The sequence below is a fragment of the Enhydra lutris genome, unplaced genomic scaffold (assembly GCF_002288905.1).
Source record: "Enhydra lutris kenyoni isolate GAN:26980312 unplaced genomic scaffold, ASM228890v2 scaffoldscaffold33, whole genome shotgun sequence".
NCBI lineage: Eukaryota > Metazoa > Chordata > Mammalia > Carnivora > Mustelidae > Enhydra > Enhydra lutris.
In genome coordinates, this window is record NW_019154117.1 from 13,236,097 (window position 1) to 13,248,684 (window position 12,588).

Below are 12,588 nucleotides of genomic sequence, written 5' to 3' on the forward strand. Positions count from 1 at the left end.
AGCAGTTGTTTTCATGAGGGATGCTGAGACACAGAGGGAGAGGCAGCCTGGCTGGAGGCCCAGTGATGGACTGTGACGTGGAGCACGGCGAGCAGCGTCAGCTGGGCGGGCGTGACTGTGGTGCAAGGCAGGTGCACCGCCATGCCTGGGCACCCTCCGCCGTAGGCAGGGCACCTTGGGTGCAGACGTTTGTGTTCTCACTGAGGACTCCAGCAGGAGCAGTGAGGCAGGGGGGCCTCAAAGTGGCTTCCTGGGCAGAGCAAGAGTAGAAGCCCTTGAAAAGCCCTGGAAGCACCTGGAGGACACCTTCTGGGACTCATACTGAGCTGTGGTTGTGCATCATGCAAATGAATGCAAGACAGTGAAGGCCAGGTACTTCCTTCTTACGACCGAATTGTATCCCTCCAAATTCATATGTTGAGGTCTGACTCCCAGTTCGTCGGAATTCGGAGATGACGCCTTTAAAGAGGTGATTAAGTGAAAGTGGGGCTGTTAGGATGGAAGCCAATCCAACACAACTGGTGGCCTTACAAGGAGAGGAAAAGATGCCAGGTGCAGGTGCACAGGGGGCGGGGCAGCACATACGGAGGCAAGAAGACAGCCATCTGCATGGCAAGGCCAGAGTCTTCTCCCAGCACTTGGACTTCCAGCTCCTGGAGCTCTAAGAAAATAAATTTTTGCTGTTTAAGCCACCTCATCTGTGGTATTTTTTATGGCAGCCCTAGCAAACTCATACACTGTTCTTAAAGAAGATCCACTTCATGCCTCTAGGCTGGTGAGGCCTGGGGCAACTAGGGGGCGACTCACATTTAACTCTTACTTTCTGTGTTTTAAGGCAGGAAGGATTCATTTTACAGACTAGGAAAGCAAGGTCAGGAAAGGAAAATAGCTTGCCCAAGATCACACGGCAACTAAATAACCGAGGATTCAAATACAGGTCTTTGTGACTCCCCAGTTCATATTCCATGTGACACCGTGTACCTTCTCCCACACCATCACCTGTGATGTATTTTATCCACATATTAATTAGTCACTCAGTGATTAATGAGACCAGCACATCTCCTTACTGCCCTGATGATCCAAGAATGTGGTTCTTCATTTATGAATGGAGTACAATTGACTGTGAGGTAGCATCAAATCCACAAACACGGGCTGACAAAGGAAAATTCGATTTCTCTCTTTTTTAAAAAAGATTTTATTCACTTTTGAGAGAGAGAGCGAGAGCACGTGTGGGAGCACACAAGTTGGGGGGCAGGGGCAGAGGGAGAGGGAGAAGCAGGCTCCCCATTGAGCAGGGAGCCTGAGGAGGGACTCGATCCCAGAACCCTGAGATCATGACCTGAGCTGAAGGCAGCCACTTAACCAACTGAGCCACCCAGGCGCCCCAGAATCTTAAAATCATTTAAAAAATATTTCTAAACCCTTACTACTCAAGGCCATAAAATGATCTTAGTAAGATGATGCATAGGGAGGCTCAGGTCTATGCCTGAGTAAATGTATATTGGAAAAGTAGGGGAAGGAAGGAAGAGGGGACAGGGAGGAGAGGAGACAGGGACTTCTCTCCACTTCGCAAAGTCAAAGGCTATGTCCTCATCATTGCTGTGTGCTCCCTGCCACCCCCCCCCACCCCCAGCTGGGGGCTTCGGGGGCTGGGATCCATGGGCTTGCCATGTATAGTTCTCGATTGGCCAACTGAGCAAACAATGGATTCCATCCTCTAATGAGAAGAAAAAAAAAATCCTTGGGCCTTTTCAATGACCTAAATTCGTCAAAGTATTTTGGGCTTTTCCTAATTTGCTTTCTGTTTCATTTAAACAAATGAGGTGGAACTGAAGGGGAAGTAGAGAATGAACTGAAGAATGAAGCCACAGACCAGAGCAGAGCAGAAAGGGGTTCTTGCCCGAATATTTGAATAGGATTAATGAAAACATGTCTCCCTGTTCCCCTTTACAGTCCTCATGGAAATCCGCTCCATCCACTGCCTCAGGTGAGCTGGGAATGTATTTGTTTCAGGTGGCTAGGATATTCTTGACCTCTATATGGTGAGCCCACAGCAGAAATGTTGACAGCTCAGAAGACAATATACAACAGTGGTAAATATAGGCAGAAATCTTGTGAGCTAGGTAGACTTTTTTTTTTTTCCAGGCTGCTGATTTTTAAGAACTGTCTTCAGAGCTCATCTGTTATTTTAATTATGCTCAAAATAATTATCTAAAGGCAGAGCACAGAGGATTTCTAGGGCAGTGACACTGTTCTGTATGATGCTAGAACAGTGGGTACGTGTCATTGTGCATTTGTCTAAACCCGCAGCATGTACAGCACCAAGGGTGAACCTTAACAGAGATGATGAACTTTAGGTGATAATGATCTGTCAATGGAGGTTCATCAACTGTTACAAATGCGCCAGTGTGGTGGGAGATGGTGGTACTGGGGTTGAGGGGGCTGTGGGTGTGTGGGGACTGAGGCTCTCTGGGAAAGCTCTGTACTTTCGGCTCAATTTTGCCATGAACCTAAAAATGCTTTAAAAAATGAAGTCTACAAAAAAAATTATCTACTGAAAAAAATAATGTAATAAAGCCCCTTCCTCATTAAGAAGAATGGCTCATCAGGTTATGAACAAGGCAAAATGGAGCGAGATGTCCGGATAGTTTTCAAGAACTATTCTAAAACCAATGCTCTACTGTAGTACACTTTACTACAATAAAATGTAAAAACTCCTCAGCACACTATTGAGATTTTGATAAAGCACTGTAGGGACAAAGGGAGTATTTTCTCACTTTACCTTGGCTTATTACAATTATTAGTGTAGTAACTATGGTATCTTCATTTTCTTAGGTGCTACTTTTCAGTTAGTCTCAAGACTAATAAATTAGGGTGAGTTACTCTGTGTCGGTCTCCCAGTATTTCCTCGGGGACAGGCAAAGTTCTAACAGCTGAAGAATTTTCACAAATATTTTCCCATTTTTTTCCCATTAAACTCATCCTTATTAATTTCTATCTGTAGAAATTTTAATGGGCTTTCAATTACCATGTTTCCTTGCAAATGGAAGCTACCTCTATCCTACTATCTGCTATTATTATAAACACAGCTTCAAGTCTGAACAATCCAATGCTGATTAGAGGTCTTCAGCATTAAACATTGGTCTCATTTCTAAAGTTTAACAAATAACACAATACATAATTCTCTGGCACGTCCAGTCCTTTTATGTCATGCCGTTGAAGCTCCCTCTACTCGTGTGACAAGCAACCAGAATGCATGCTATAATCAACTGAGCAGGCTATGATTAACTTTGCACAGAGCTGTCCCCAAACTCTGTACGAACGCCATGGTGCTTCTTAGATAAAAACATGTCAAGGCATATTTCTCTAATGAAGAGAAAATTTCCAATTAAGAGCATCTGATATGTCTTATTTTTTTTAGGTGATGATGAATCAAATTAGCACAGGGCCTGGCCAAACTGTCTCTTTTATTATTGTCACTTGCTTTTGCTATACCAAGCCAATCATTTGCAAGGTGCTGGTCTTTATAATGTGGTTGGGACCATTATATGAATGAATTAATTGAACAATAATGCACTGAGCTTGTTCCCATTATCCTGAAATGGGGCATGTTCCAGCCACATCTGTGAAATAACTAGATGCAGCGTTATTCCCATGTTTCTTAAGTGTCTACACGTAGTCCTGTCTGAATAATGAAGGCAAGAATTTGCATTTCTTTTTCTCCCATGTTACTGGACAATACTTAGCCCAGCAGAAATTTACCTTTAGGATTCTTGTGGAACATTCTTGACAGGACAGGATTCTCAGTTTCTTAGAGGATAATTTTATTATTTCTTTTTGGTTGAGAGCTCAGAAAGACCTCATTTGATTGTCCTGTGTCACTTCCCAGGCACTAATAACGTGCTTGAAAATAATGTGTGAAGTCAGAGCTGGTAGCTAATAGCTCTGAACTCGAGGCATCTCCACAAGCCTGATTATTTGCTCTCTTTATGGACAGCAGAGGTTTAAGTTGCAAATAGTAAGAACTGAGCTGCGTCCCAGCTGCCTTCCCATAACAGACATTGTCAACCATCTGGTGCCCCCCATACAGACAAAGGTCTAAGTGAATTTATTTGCAAAGCACTCAGACCACTTCAGTGAAAGGACTGGCATTCTGTCTGACTCCAGAACCAATTTGGAACCACTTTGCTCTAATATGAATAATTTCATTATTATCCCAAGTAAGGTGACTAACATCTTTCCCAGTCTGGGAAAATTTTCTCACCAACTAGGCTAATAAGGTGGCTATGTAAGGAGAGAGTACCTGCTCACAGCCAATCTGTCTAGAAAAGTAACTCTAAACTCCCAAAAGACTCGGAGGGCTAATATGTCTAGAGCATCACTAGATTATATTTAATTCCAAAACCTTAAATAATTTCTGGGGGTGCCGATGGCAGGTGCCATCGACACTCAGGTCCCTCTATCAGGACTGGAGAATTTATTCCTCCAGCTGTTTCTGGGAAGGATGTCCACTGACTATCCTCAGAACTGTTCTAGCCAATGTCACAGCCCTTCCTGGGGCAGCCAGCTTCCAATAATTGGTCTGGGCTTCCCCCTGCCAACTAAGAGCAACCCAAAAAGGCCATCCCAGCTTCAGTGCTCCTCATCGGGCCACCTCAGGCCTTGATTTATGCCACTACTTTTCCCCCCCTCTCTGCACCACCCTGCTTTCTTCTCTCTCCTTCCCTTCCCGTCCATGGGTTTTCATCCCAAGGGCACTTCCTAATGAAGTATTTTCATCTCAGGGTCTGTTTCCTGGGGAACCCAACCTATAATCTCCCACTTCCTCTTTGCCTTAGCTTTTAAATACCACTGCTCTCTTGTAAGTGGAACAAGCCCGTGGAGAATGTTCTTTTTTTTCTGATTTTTTTTGGTCTTCATGAAATTTCTGAGGGTGTAGACTATGCCTACTTTATAGTCTATACCCACAGAACATCTAGTGCAGTTAGGATATAATAAATGTTAACTGAACAGACGAAGCCCCAGGGTGGGGCAGGGTGGTGAGTATCATTACTCTCAAGTGCTAAATATTTTATCTGGGGCTAACTAGTAACTTCAGAGGACTGCAAGTAAGTGAAGTTCACGTGGGCCTACCATTACCACTTGGGCAGCAACATTAAGCACTGGAAAGTGCATACATTTTGTTTTCCTTTGGATATATTTGCGGATGGGGAAACTGACCTCTTGCAATGCAGTAAACTGAAATAGCTTGTTAACTGTCAAGTTTCTTATTTCAAGACACTTTTGGAAAACATCTTGTCATTGCTGTTTTTCTTTTCAGCTCTGCGTATAGTTTTTTGTTGGCCTTTTTGTTTCCTTTAACGGATCCAAATTTAGGAGTGATTGAGAGAATGCTTACTAGCAAGTAATGTCATTGTAGAACAAGTAGACTTAGAAATAATGTGAGCCATGGTTGGGGTTACTCAACCCCCCTTAAGACCTACAGGAGATGGTTTCAATCCTCCATCCCATGATTTGTGGAAAGTTGAAGGAATTTCTTAGTGATTCTATGAATTTCTGGAGGGCTTACATTCTTGTGGCCAGCTTTGTCCCCAAACTCCTAATCTGCTAAATTCGTTGAGTTTAGGGATGGTCTTTTCCTAACCTATTGCTTTCTTTATTCTGTACTGTGTCAGTACAGCGTAGAACCCAGTCTTCCCTCCCTGCCCCCCCTTTACACAGACACATGCACACCCAGAAATGCGCACCAGTCAGAAGAGGTTTTCTTATATGTAGCCAGATTTACTAAAGTTTGGGAAGGTGACAGTTATGTAACACAGAATACAAAAAGCATGATTACAATATTAATCATCTTTGTCCTCAAAAACCAAGGCTTTCGTCCTTATCTGCAACAATTTGACAGCCTCTCTCTCTCTATTCCTCCCTATGCACCCACTTTAAAAAAAAAAAAATCCCCCTCATTGTCTTACAGAGAATGACAGCCCTTTCAGACACTTATCAGTCCGGTCATTTTGGCTGCATGTGACAGAAAACCCAGTTCAAACTGGTTTCCGTAAAGAGTTTCCAGGAGTCTGATAACTGCAATATCGAGGGCTGGATCTTATTTCAGGAATGGTGGATAAGGGACTCTGCCGTGTCAGCAGATCAGCTTCCCTTCTCTCCGTCTGTTGGCTCTGCTCTCGCTGCTACTGGCTCCCTCGCAAATGGCCTTTGCCCGCTTGACACACACCTTCCAGAGCTTCACACCAACTGAAGGAAGGGGCTGGGCCTGGTCCCTGTCTCGGCAGTCTGGCGGCATTGCATTGGCTGCAAGTGGGTCACATGCCGATCCCTCAGCCTATCGCCGTGCGCAGAGGAATGCAGCGTGCTCATTGGCTCAGGCCCAGTTCCTGTCATCCAGCGCTGCAGCTGCTGGGGGTGGGATCAGGCTGAGACAAACCACGTGGAAGGGTGGAGCGGTTACTCAGAGGGAAACCAGCTGGGAGTGGCGCAGGACGGTGACGTGTCACAGAGCAACAACCCAGACCGGCAGTATCAGGTACAAGCTGAACCAACTCGCATACTTACCGTGGGGCCTCCCTCTGAATATTTAAGAACTCCCTGAAGTCTTAATTGCTTGAACTTGTCTGTCCAATTGCTGAACTTGTCTGGAGCCAAAAACCATCTTCCTACACATTGACAGCTTAGAGAAGGGACGTTTTTGTTTGTTTTTAAGATTTTATTTATCAATTTCTCGGAGAGGGAGAGAGAGAGAGAGAGAGAGAGAGAGAGAGAGAGAGCACAAGCAGGGCGAGTGGCAGGCAGAGGGAGAAGCAGGCTCGCCGCCGAACAAGGAGCCGGAGCGGGACTGGATCCCAGGACCCTGGGATCATGACCTGAGCTGAAGGCAGAGGCTTAAAGGACTGAGCCACCCAGGCATCCCTGGGAAGTTCATTTTTATAGATACTCCTGCGGGTGCCAAGAATGTTCCATAGCTTGATAGTAGTGGTTATATGGGTGTATACATGTGTAAAAATTCATCAAGCTGTACACTTTAAGATGTATGTATTTTACTCTGTGTTATTGTTTCAGTTAGTTTTATTTTTTTAATATCCTGCAAGATGACCAACACATGTCTCTGTGATTCTGAGTGTGATCATCAAGCCTGTTATCTTCAATCTGCTTTTCTATTAAGTCTTAGTTACCCAAAGTTGAAGTTAGAGCCTGGTTGAGGTCCTGAGGGTAGAAAACCCAATATGAGTTTGGGGTCAGGTGCTCATTGGTATTAATATGGGCGTATTTAGGGCGCCTGGGTGGCTCGGTGGTTTAGGTGTCTGCCTTCTCAGGTCATGATCCTGGAGTCCTGGGATGGAGCCGCCCTGTATCTGGCTCTCTGCTCAGTGGGAAGCCTACTTCTACTTGTCTCTCTGTGCTCTCTCTCTCAAGTAAATAAAATCTTAAAAAAAAAAAAAAATAGGGATGTATGTGCCTGAGGTGTCTTCTGGGACATGCATTCCTCAGAGACTTAGTATGTTGACATAAGCAACATTTAGAGACAGGATAACCTGAAAGACAGTGACTATAATCAAGGCTTCTAAACATTTCTAAACAAGGCTTCTAAACATATTCAAGGCAGAAAGATAGTCCACCTTCTGTCATAAATAAAGCTAATGAAAGTCATTAGTCCTCAGTGAAACCGCCACATCTGATGTTCCTTTAGAGAAGGGTTATAATGAACTTAAAATTGGAGATCTGTGTTCAAGTTCCTTTACTCTGTGACTGGGGGGACGTCACTTACCCAGGCCTGAGCTTCAGTTCCACATCTGTAAAATAATGATAGTGAGATTCCCCTCTTTCAGGGCTGCTCTGAGAAACAGATGACAGGCTCAAACAGCCTTTGGGACATGGTGAAGTTTATTATTCCTATTTCCTATTAATCAGTTTTTCTTTCTTTCTTCCTTTTCTTTTTCTTTCTTTCTTCTTTCTTTCTTTCTTTCCTTTCTGAGTGCCTCTTTAGAACTTATCTCCTTAGACACCCTCCTGAGTGGATCTTTTTCTTTGTAATTTCTTCCAAGGTTAAGTGACTACCAGGAGTTGGTCCACCAGCCCCTTCCATTTTGCTAGTACATCAGAACACCTTGCCTGAGTTTCATCCTAGATTTTTCCCAATTCTGTAACCATATACAGCTTCTTCTTGTCTTTCTGGATCTTTTGCAGTTCAGTCTTCTAATTCAGTGTGTTTACAATATTATTCCTCTTTGAAATCTCATTATGAACTGTGGCCAACCTGGAGCCAGGACAGAATTTCTTGATTTCTCTTCATCTGGTTCAACTACTGTATACTCCTTGGCTAGATAAGTAAGATGAATAAGAAGTCATTGTTGATGGTACAGAGAAAGCAAAGTTTTCTTTTTGAAAGGTACTATTATTCTTATGTAAGGAAATTTTGATGTTTTTCTTTTTAAGATTTTATTTACTTATTTGAAAGAGTGAGGAAATAGGAGGGGGCAGAAGGGGAGGGAGAGGGGGACAGAATCTGAAGCAGACTCCATGCACAGAGCCCAGCACAGGCCTTGATACCATGACCATGAGGGAACTGAAAACAAGAGCTGGATGTTCAACCAAATGAGCCACCTAGGCACCCCTTACTGTTTCTCATAAACTACTGGAGAGAGTTTTTCATAAACTGCTGGATTTAATCAATGTTGTTAGAATATTTGAGAGATTAACTAATTACCTTAGATCCATATCTAGAGTGGCTACTGCTAGAAGGCATTGCTTTAGATTTTTTTTTTTCTTAAAGATTTTATTTATTTATCAGAGAGAGAGAGGGAGAGCGAGCACAGGCAGACAGAATGGCAGGCAGAGGCAGAGGGAGAAGCAGGCTCTCTGCAGAGCAAGGAGCCCGATGTGGGACTTGATCCCAGGACGCTGGGATCATGACCTGAGTCGAAGGCAGCTGCTTAACCAACTGAGCCACCCAGGCGTCCCTGCTTTAGATTTTTTTAAAAATTTTTAAAAAAGATTTTATTTATTTATTTGACAGACAGAGATCATAAGTAGACAGAGAGGCAGGCAGAGTGAGAGAGGGGGAAACAGGCTCCCTGCTGAGCAGAGAGCCTGATGTGGGGCTCGATCCCAGGACCCTGGGATCATGACCTGAGCCAAAGGCAGAGGCCTTAACCCACTGAGCCATCTAGGCGCCCCTGTTTTAGGTTTTTATATTTCTAATCTAATTTAATCCTTATCACTGTTCTACAGGTTAGCTATTGTTTTCTCCCTTTTACAAATGTTGAGACAGAGGTTAGCTTGTACAACATCACACAGTAGGTTACATGGAAGAGACGTATTGGATGCAGGTACATCTAAATATAAAACCTGTGCTTTTTCCAGAAGGTGTTCTTCAGTGGTCCATGTCTTGTAGAGTTTGGTGAATCTACAACCAGGTAAAGGTAAGAAATAAGCTTTGATAATACAATACTGCCTTGCTAGCCAGTGGCTTGTGTCCAGGATATAGTTCCTTTTTATTAGAGTATAAATCAGGAAAGAAGGAGGGAAGGATGGAGGGAAGGAAGGAGGGAAAAAATGGTCCTTTTTCTCTGCTTCTACTGAAGGCTGTTCCAAAATAATAATAATTAGAAAAAATACTGGTCTTACATTACTTTGGTAGGAAGTTCTATTACTTTTAAAGAAGGTATCTCAGAAAATGGGTCATTAAATGTAGGGATGGACCACCAAGCAATTAATAGAATTAATCTTAATGAAAATTATGATGTCTAAGGTGTACCTAAGACCAATGATCGCCAACTTCTAGGATAGTAGAGATCTCAACTCAGGAGCCTTTGGGGAAACTATAATTTTATAATGTGATTACTTCCTTTAGTATTAATTTAAATGTATCCAAATTGAAAGCTTTGAGAAGACCATCTAACTGCGTCCCCATGGGGACACATCTGTTTCATAAGTTTGCAGACCCAAATGGCTAGCATGATAGAGTTATCAACATTTAAAGACACTAACATGAACATGGGGACTATTTCTGAGACGTTGAGATATACACAGATACTTGTTTATTAAATTGGTATATTGCTAGGAAAAATGTATAATTAAAAGTAAACAAGAGGACGATACAACTTTATTCATTCTTTTGGAAAAACAGACATTGTTACTCACTATGAAGTAGAAAATGATCCTTTTCCGAGAGTCAGGGTCTCTGATGGAGCATTACTAGGTCAGAGAGTGACTCCAATTTGTAGTCCAAACAAGTTCCTGTTCTGAGCGGCACTATACAGTGGCTTTTGGCCCTGCTGGTGAATCATAGCAGCTGCCACCACATTTCTGAAAGCGTTTTCAGCCCCTCTCAGCTGTAATTCCCCAGATCCATTGCTCAAGATTAACAAAATATAACACACAAAGATTAGAGGTCAGCTTTGAGATACAAAAGCATCATGCCCAAATGGTGAAAACAAGGTCAGCAATAAATCATGTTGGAAAGAAGCCGAATGTCATAAACACAAGACAAGAGATTATAAATCATAATTCACAGCATAGAGCTCCACCACCCTAAGAGAATGAACTAAAAAGTAGTGACAATAGCTAAGACAATGACAACAAATAATATAGGTCAGGAATCTGAAGTTTAGAAGAAGACTGTAAGTGTCCCAAGGATCCAGAGGGCAAGGTGAAGGGCACAAGCCTAGACAGACTAACCAGGTATCAGAACAGTGTTTGCTGGCTTGTTCATTGTTTTTCTTCCTAGGAAATGCCAAACTTAAAATTATTGGACTTTTTGTTTGGTTGGAAAACTCATAATTAATAGAACTTCTTGTTTGGCTCTTAGAGGTCCCTTTAGAAGTAGGTATCAGTTATTTAGAGAACTCTAAGATTAAAATCTCATGTAATTAAAGACATCCCTAATATTTCAGAGGCAGAATTACTGAGGAAGAGTGAACGTACATCACATTCTTCTGGTTATCACTTGGCAACGTTAAAATATCATCCAGACTTTTTTTCAGTATGTAAGAGCATACCCCTGACACAAAAAGAAGAATGATTTATTGTAAGTTAGAGATAAATGATAGCCACAAATCTTACTGTCAGCTTTCTCGGTCAGTTGCAAAGCTAACAATGGTTTAAAACTACTAATGACCATACATCATCTTTTTCTTGCGATGAAACATAATTACCATGTGTTAATATTTATGAATCACATTGAGTTCTCTGGATGAAGTGAAGTGAAATGCAAATAAATAAGTATTACATAAACAACTAATTATATAAGCAATGAATGCCTCTCAAATTGTGGATTATAAATTTGAAAACACTAATGGCCTTAAAGGATGGAGACCTGCAGATAACATGGAAGGGGCCACTGTTTAGAATAAAATCAACTCTGATCTAACTTTCAGACCAAGTGAAACAGAAGAAAACAAAGCTCCAATCTATTTAATTTTTTTACATGCTGCTGGAGACATTCTATACATGCAGTATTAGTTGAATATAGTTGCTATAGGGACACAGGCAAGTAAACGGTATGATCTTTTTCATGGTTGTATGCAGTCAGTGCGTGAAAACTACTTTTCAATAGATTTAAAATATCTGATGGCCGGAACAGTAAGAAAGAATAACCCAGTCTTTGAATCACGTTCAGATGAGATATAAATAGTGAATATTGCAGATAGCCTCATGAGATTATGGAAAACTCAATTTTTGCAATTTTCTTTTTTTAGATATAATATTTTAATCTTTCATGACTAGGAAGGAAAGTGGACAGAAATGGAGAGTGGGAAATCACATTTCTAGTTACTTAGGCTTTTAAAACCACAGCTTTGGAAACCCAAGACTCTAGATCATGTTGGAAGTTTTAAGTATTAAGGCAAGAATCCAGTTTGCCATACAATACAGAGCATTTGGGAATGTCAGAAACTTACTGCTCCTCCATTCAACAATTCTCCAGAGACTCATCTGTAACAATTAGAAGCAGGGAAATTTTTCTTTTTTCTCATTTGACCTCTTTAAAATGACTTAAGGTAAAATACCTTAAAATTGCCCTAGAATCAAAGAGGTTTTCTTCATAGATCTTCACAGAAATAACTGCACAGGTATTATTCAAAGCCAAATGAGCTTTGAATCTGGGCCCAGATCACACACTAAGAAATTTAGCCCTATTTTATTGGCTTCTTTATACTCTACTATATTTTCTGAATTTCCTACAATGGATGTATATCACTTTTATAATCAGAAAAAAAATCCCATAAAGAAGTTTAGTTCAGATCTAAAATATGCTCAGGGCCAATAGAAATGAGAAAATAGGCTGGAGCCCAGGGCGTGAGTGCTTACAAGCACCACCGTGGGAGTCTGTGCACAGTTTTAAAGAATTGTTCCTTATGTTTGGTAGCAAACATTTGAATGATGTAATGGACACTGTTACTCCTACCTCCCCATCACCCCCCCCCCAACTGATGAGCAATGAAGGATGTGTACACTTACATAATTTTCTTCTCCATGGAGGTTAAAAAATAAATGATCCAGTAGCATTACAAACAATGTGAAGACTGCTTTAAATAAATCAAGCTGAGTTTGCTCTGGACACTGTTAAGCCATCTGAGA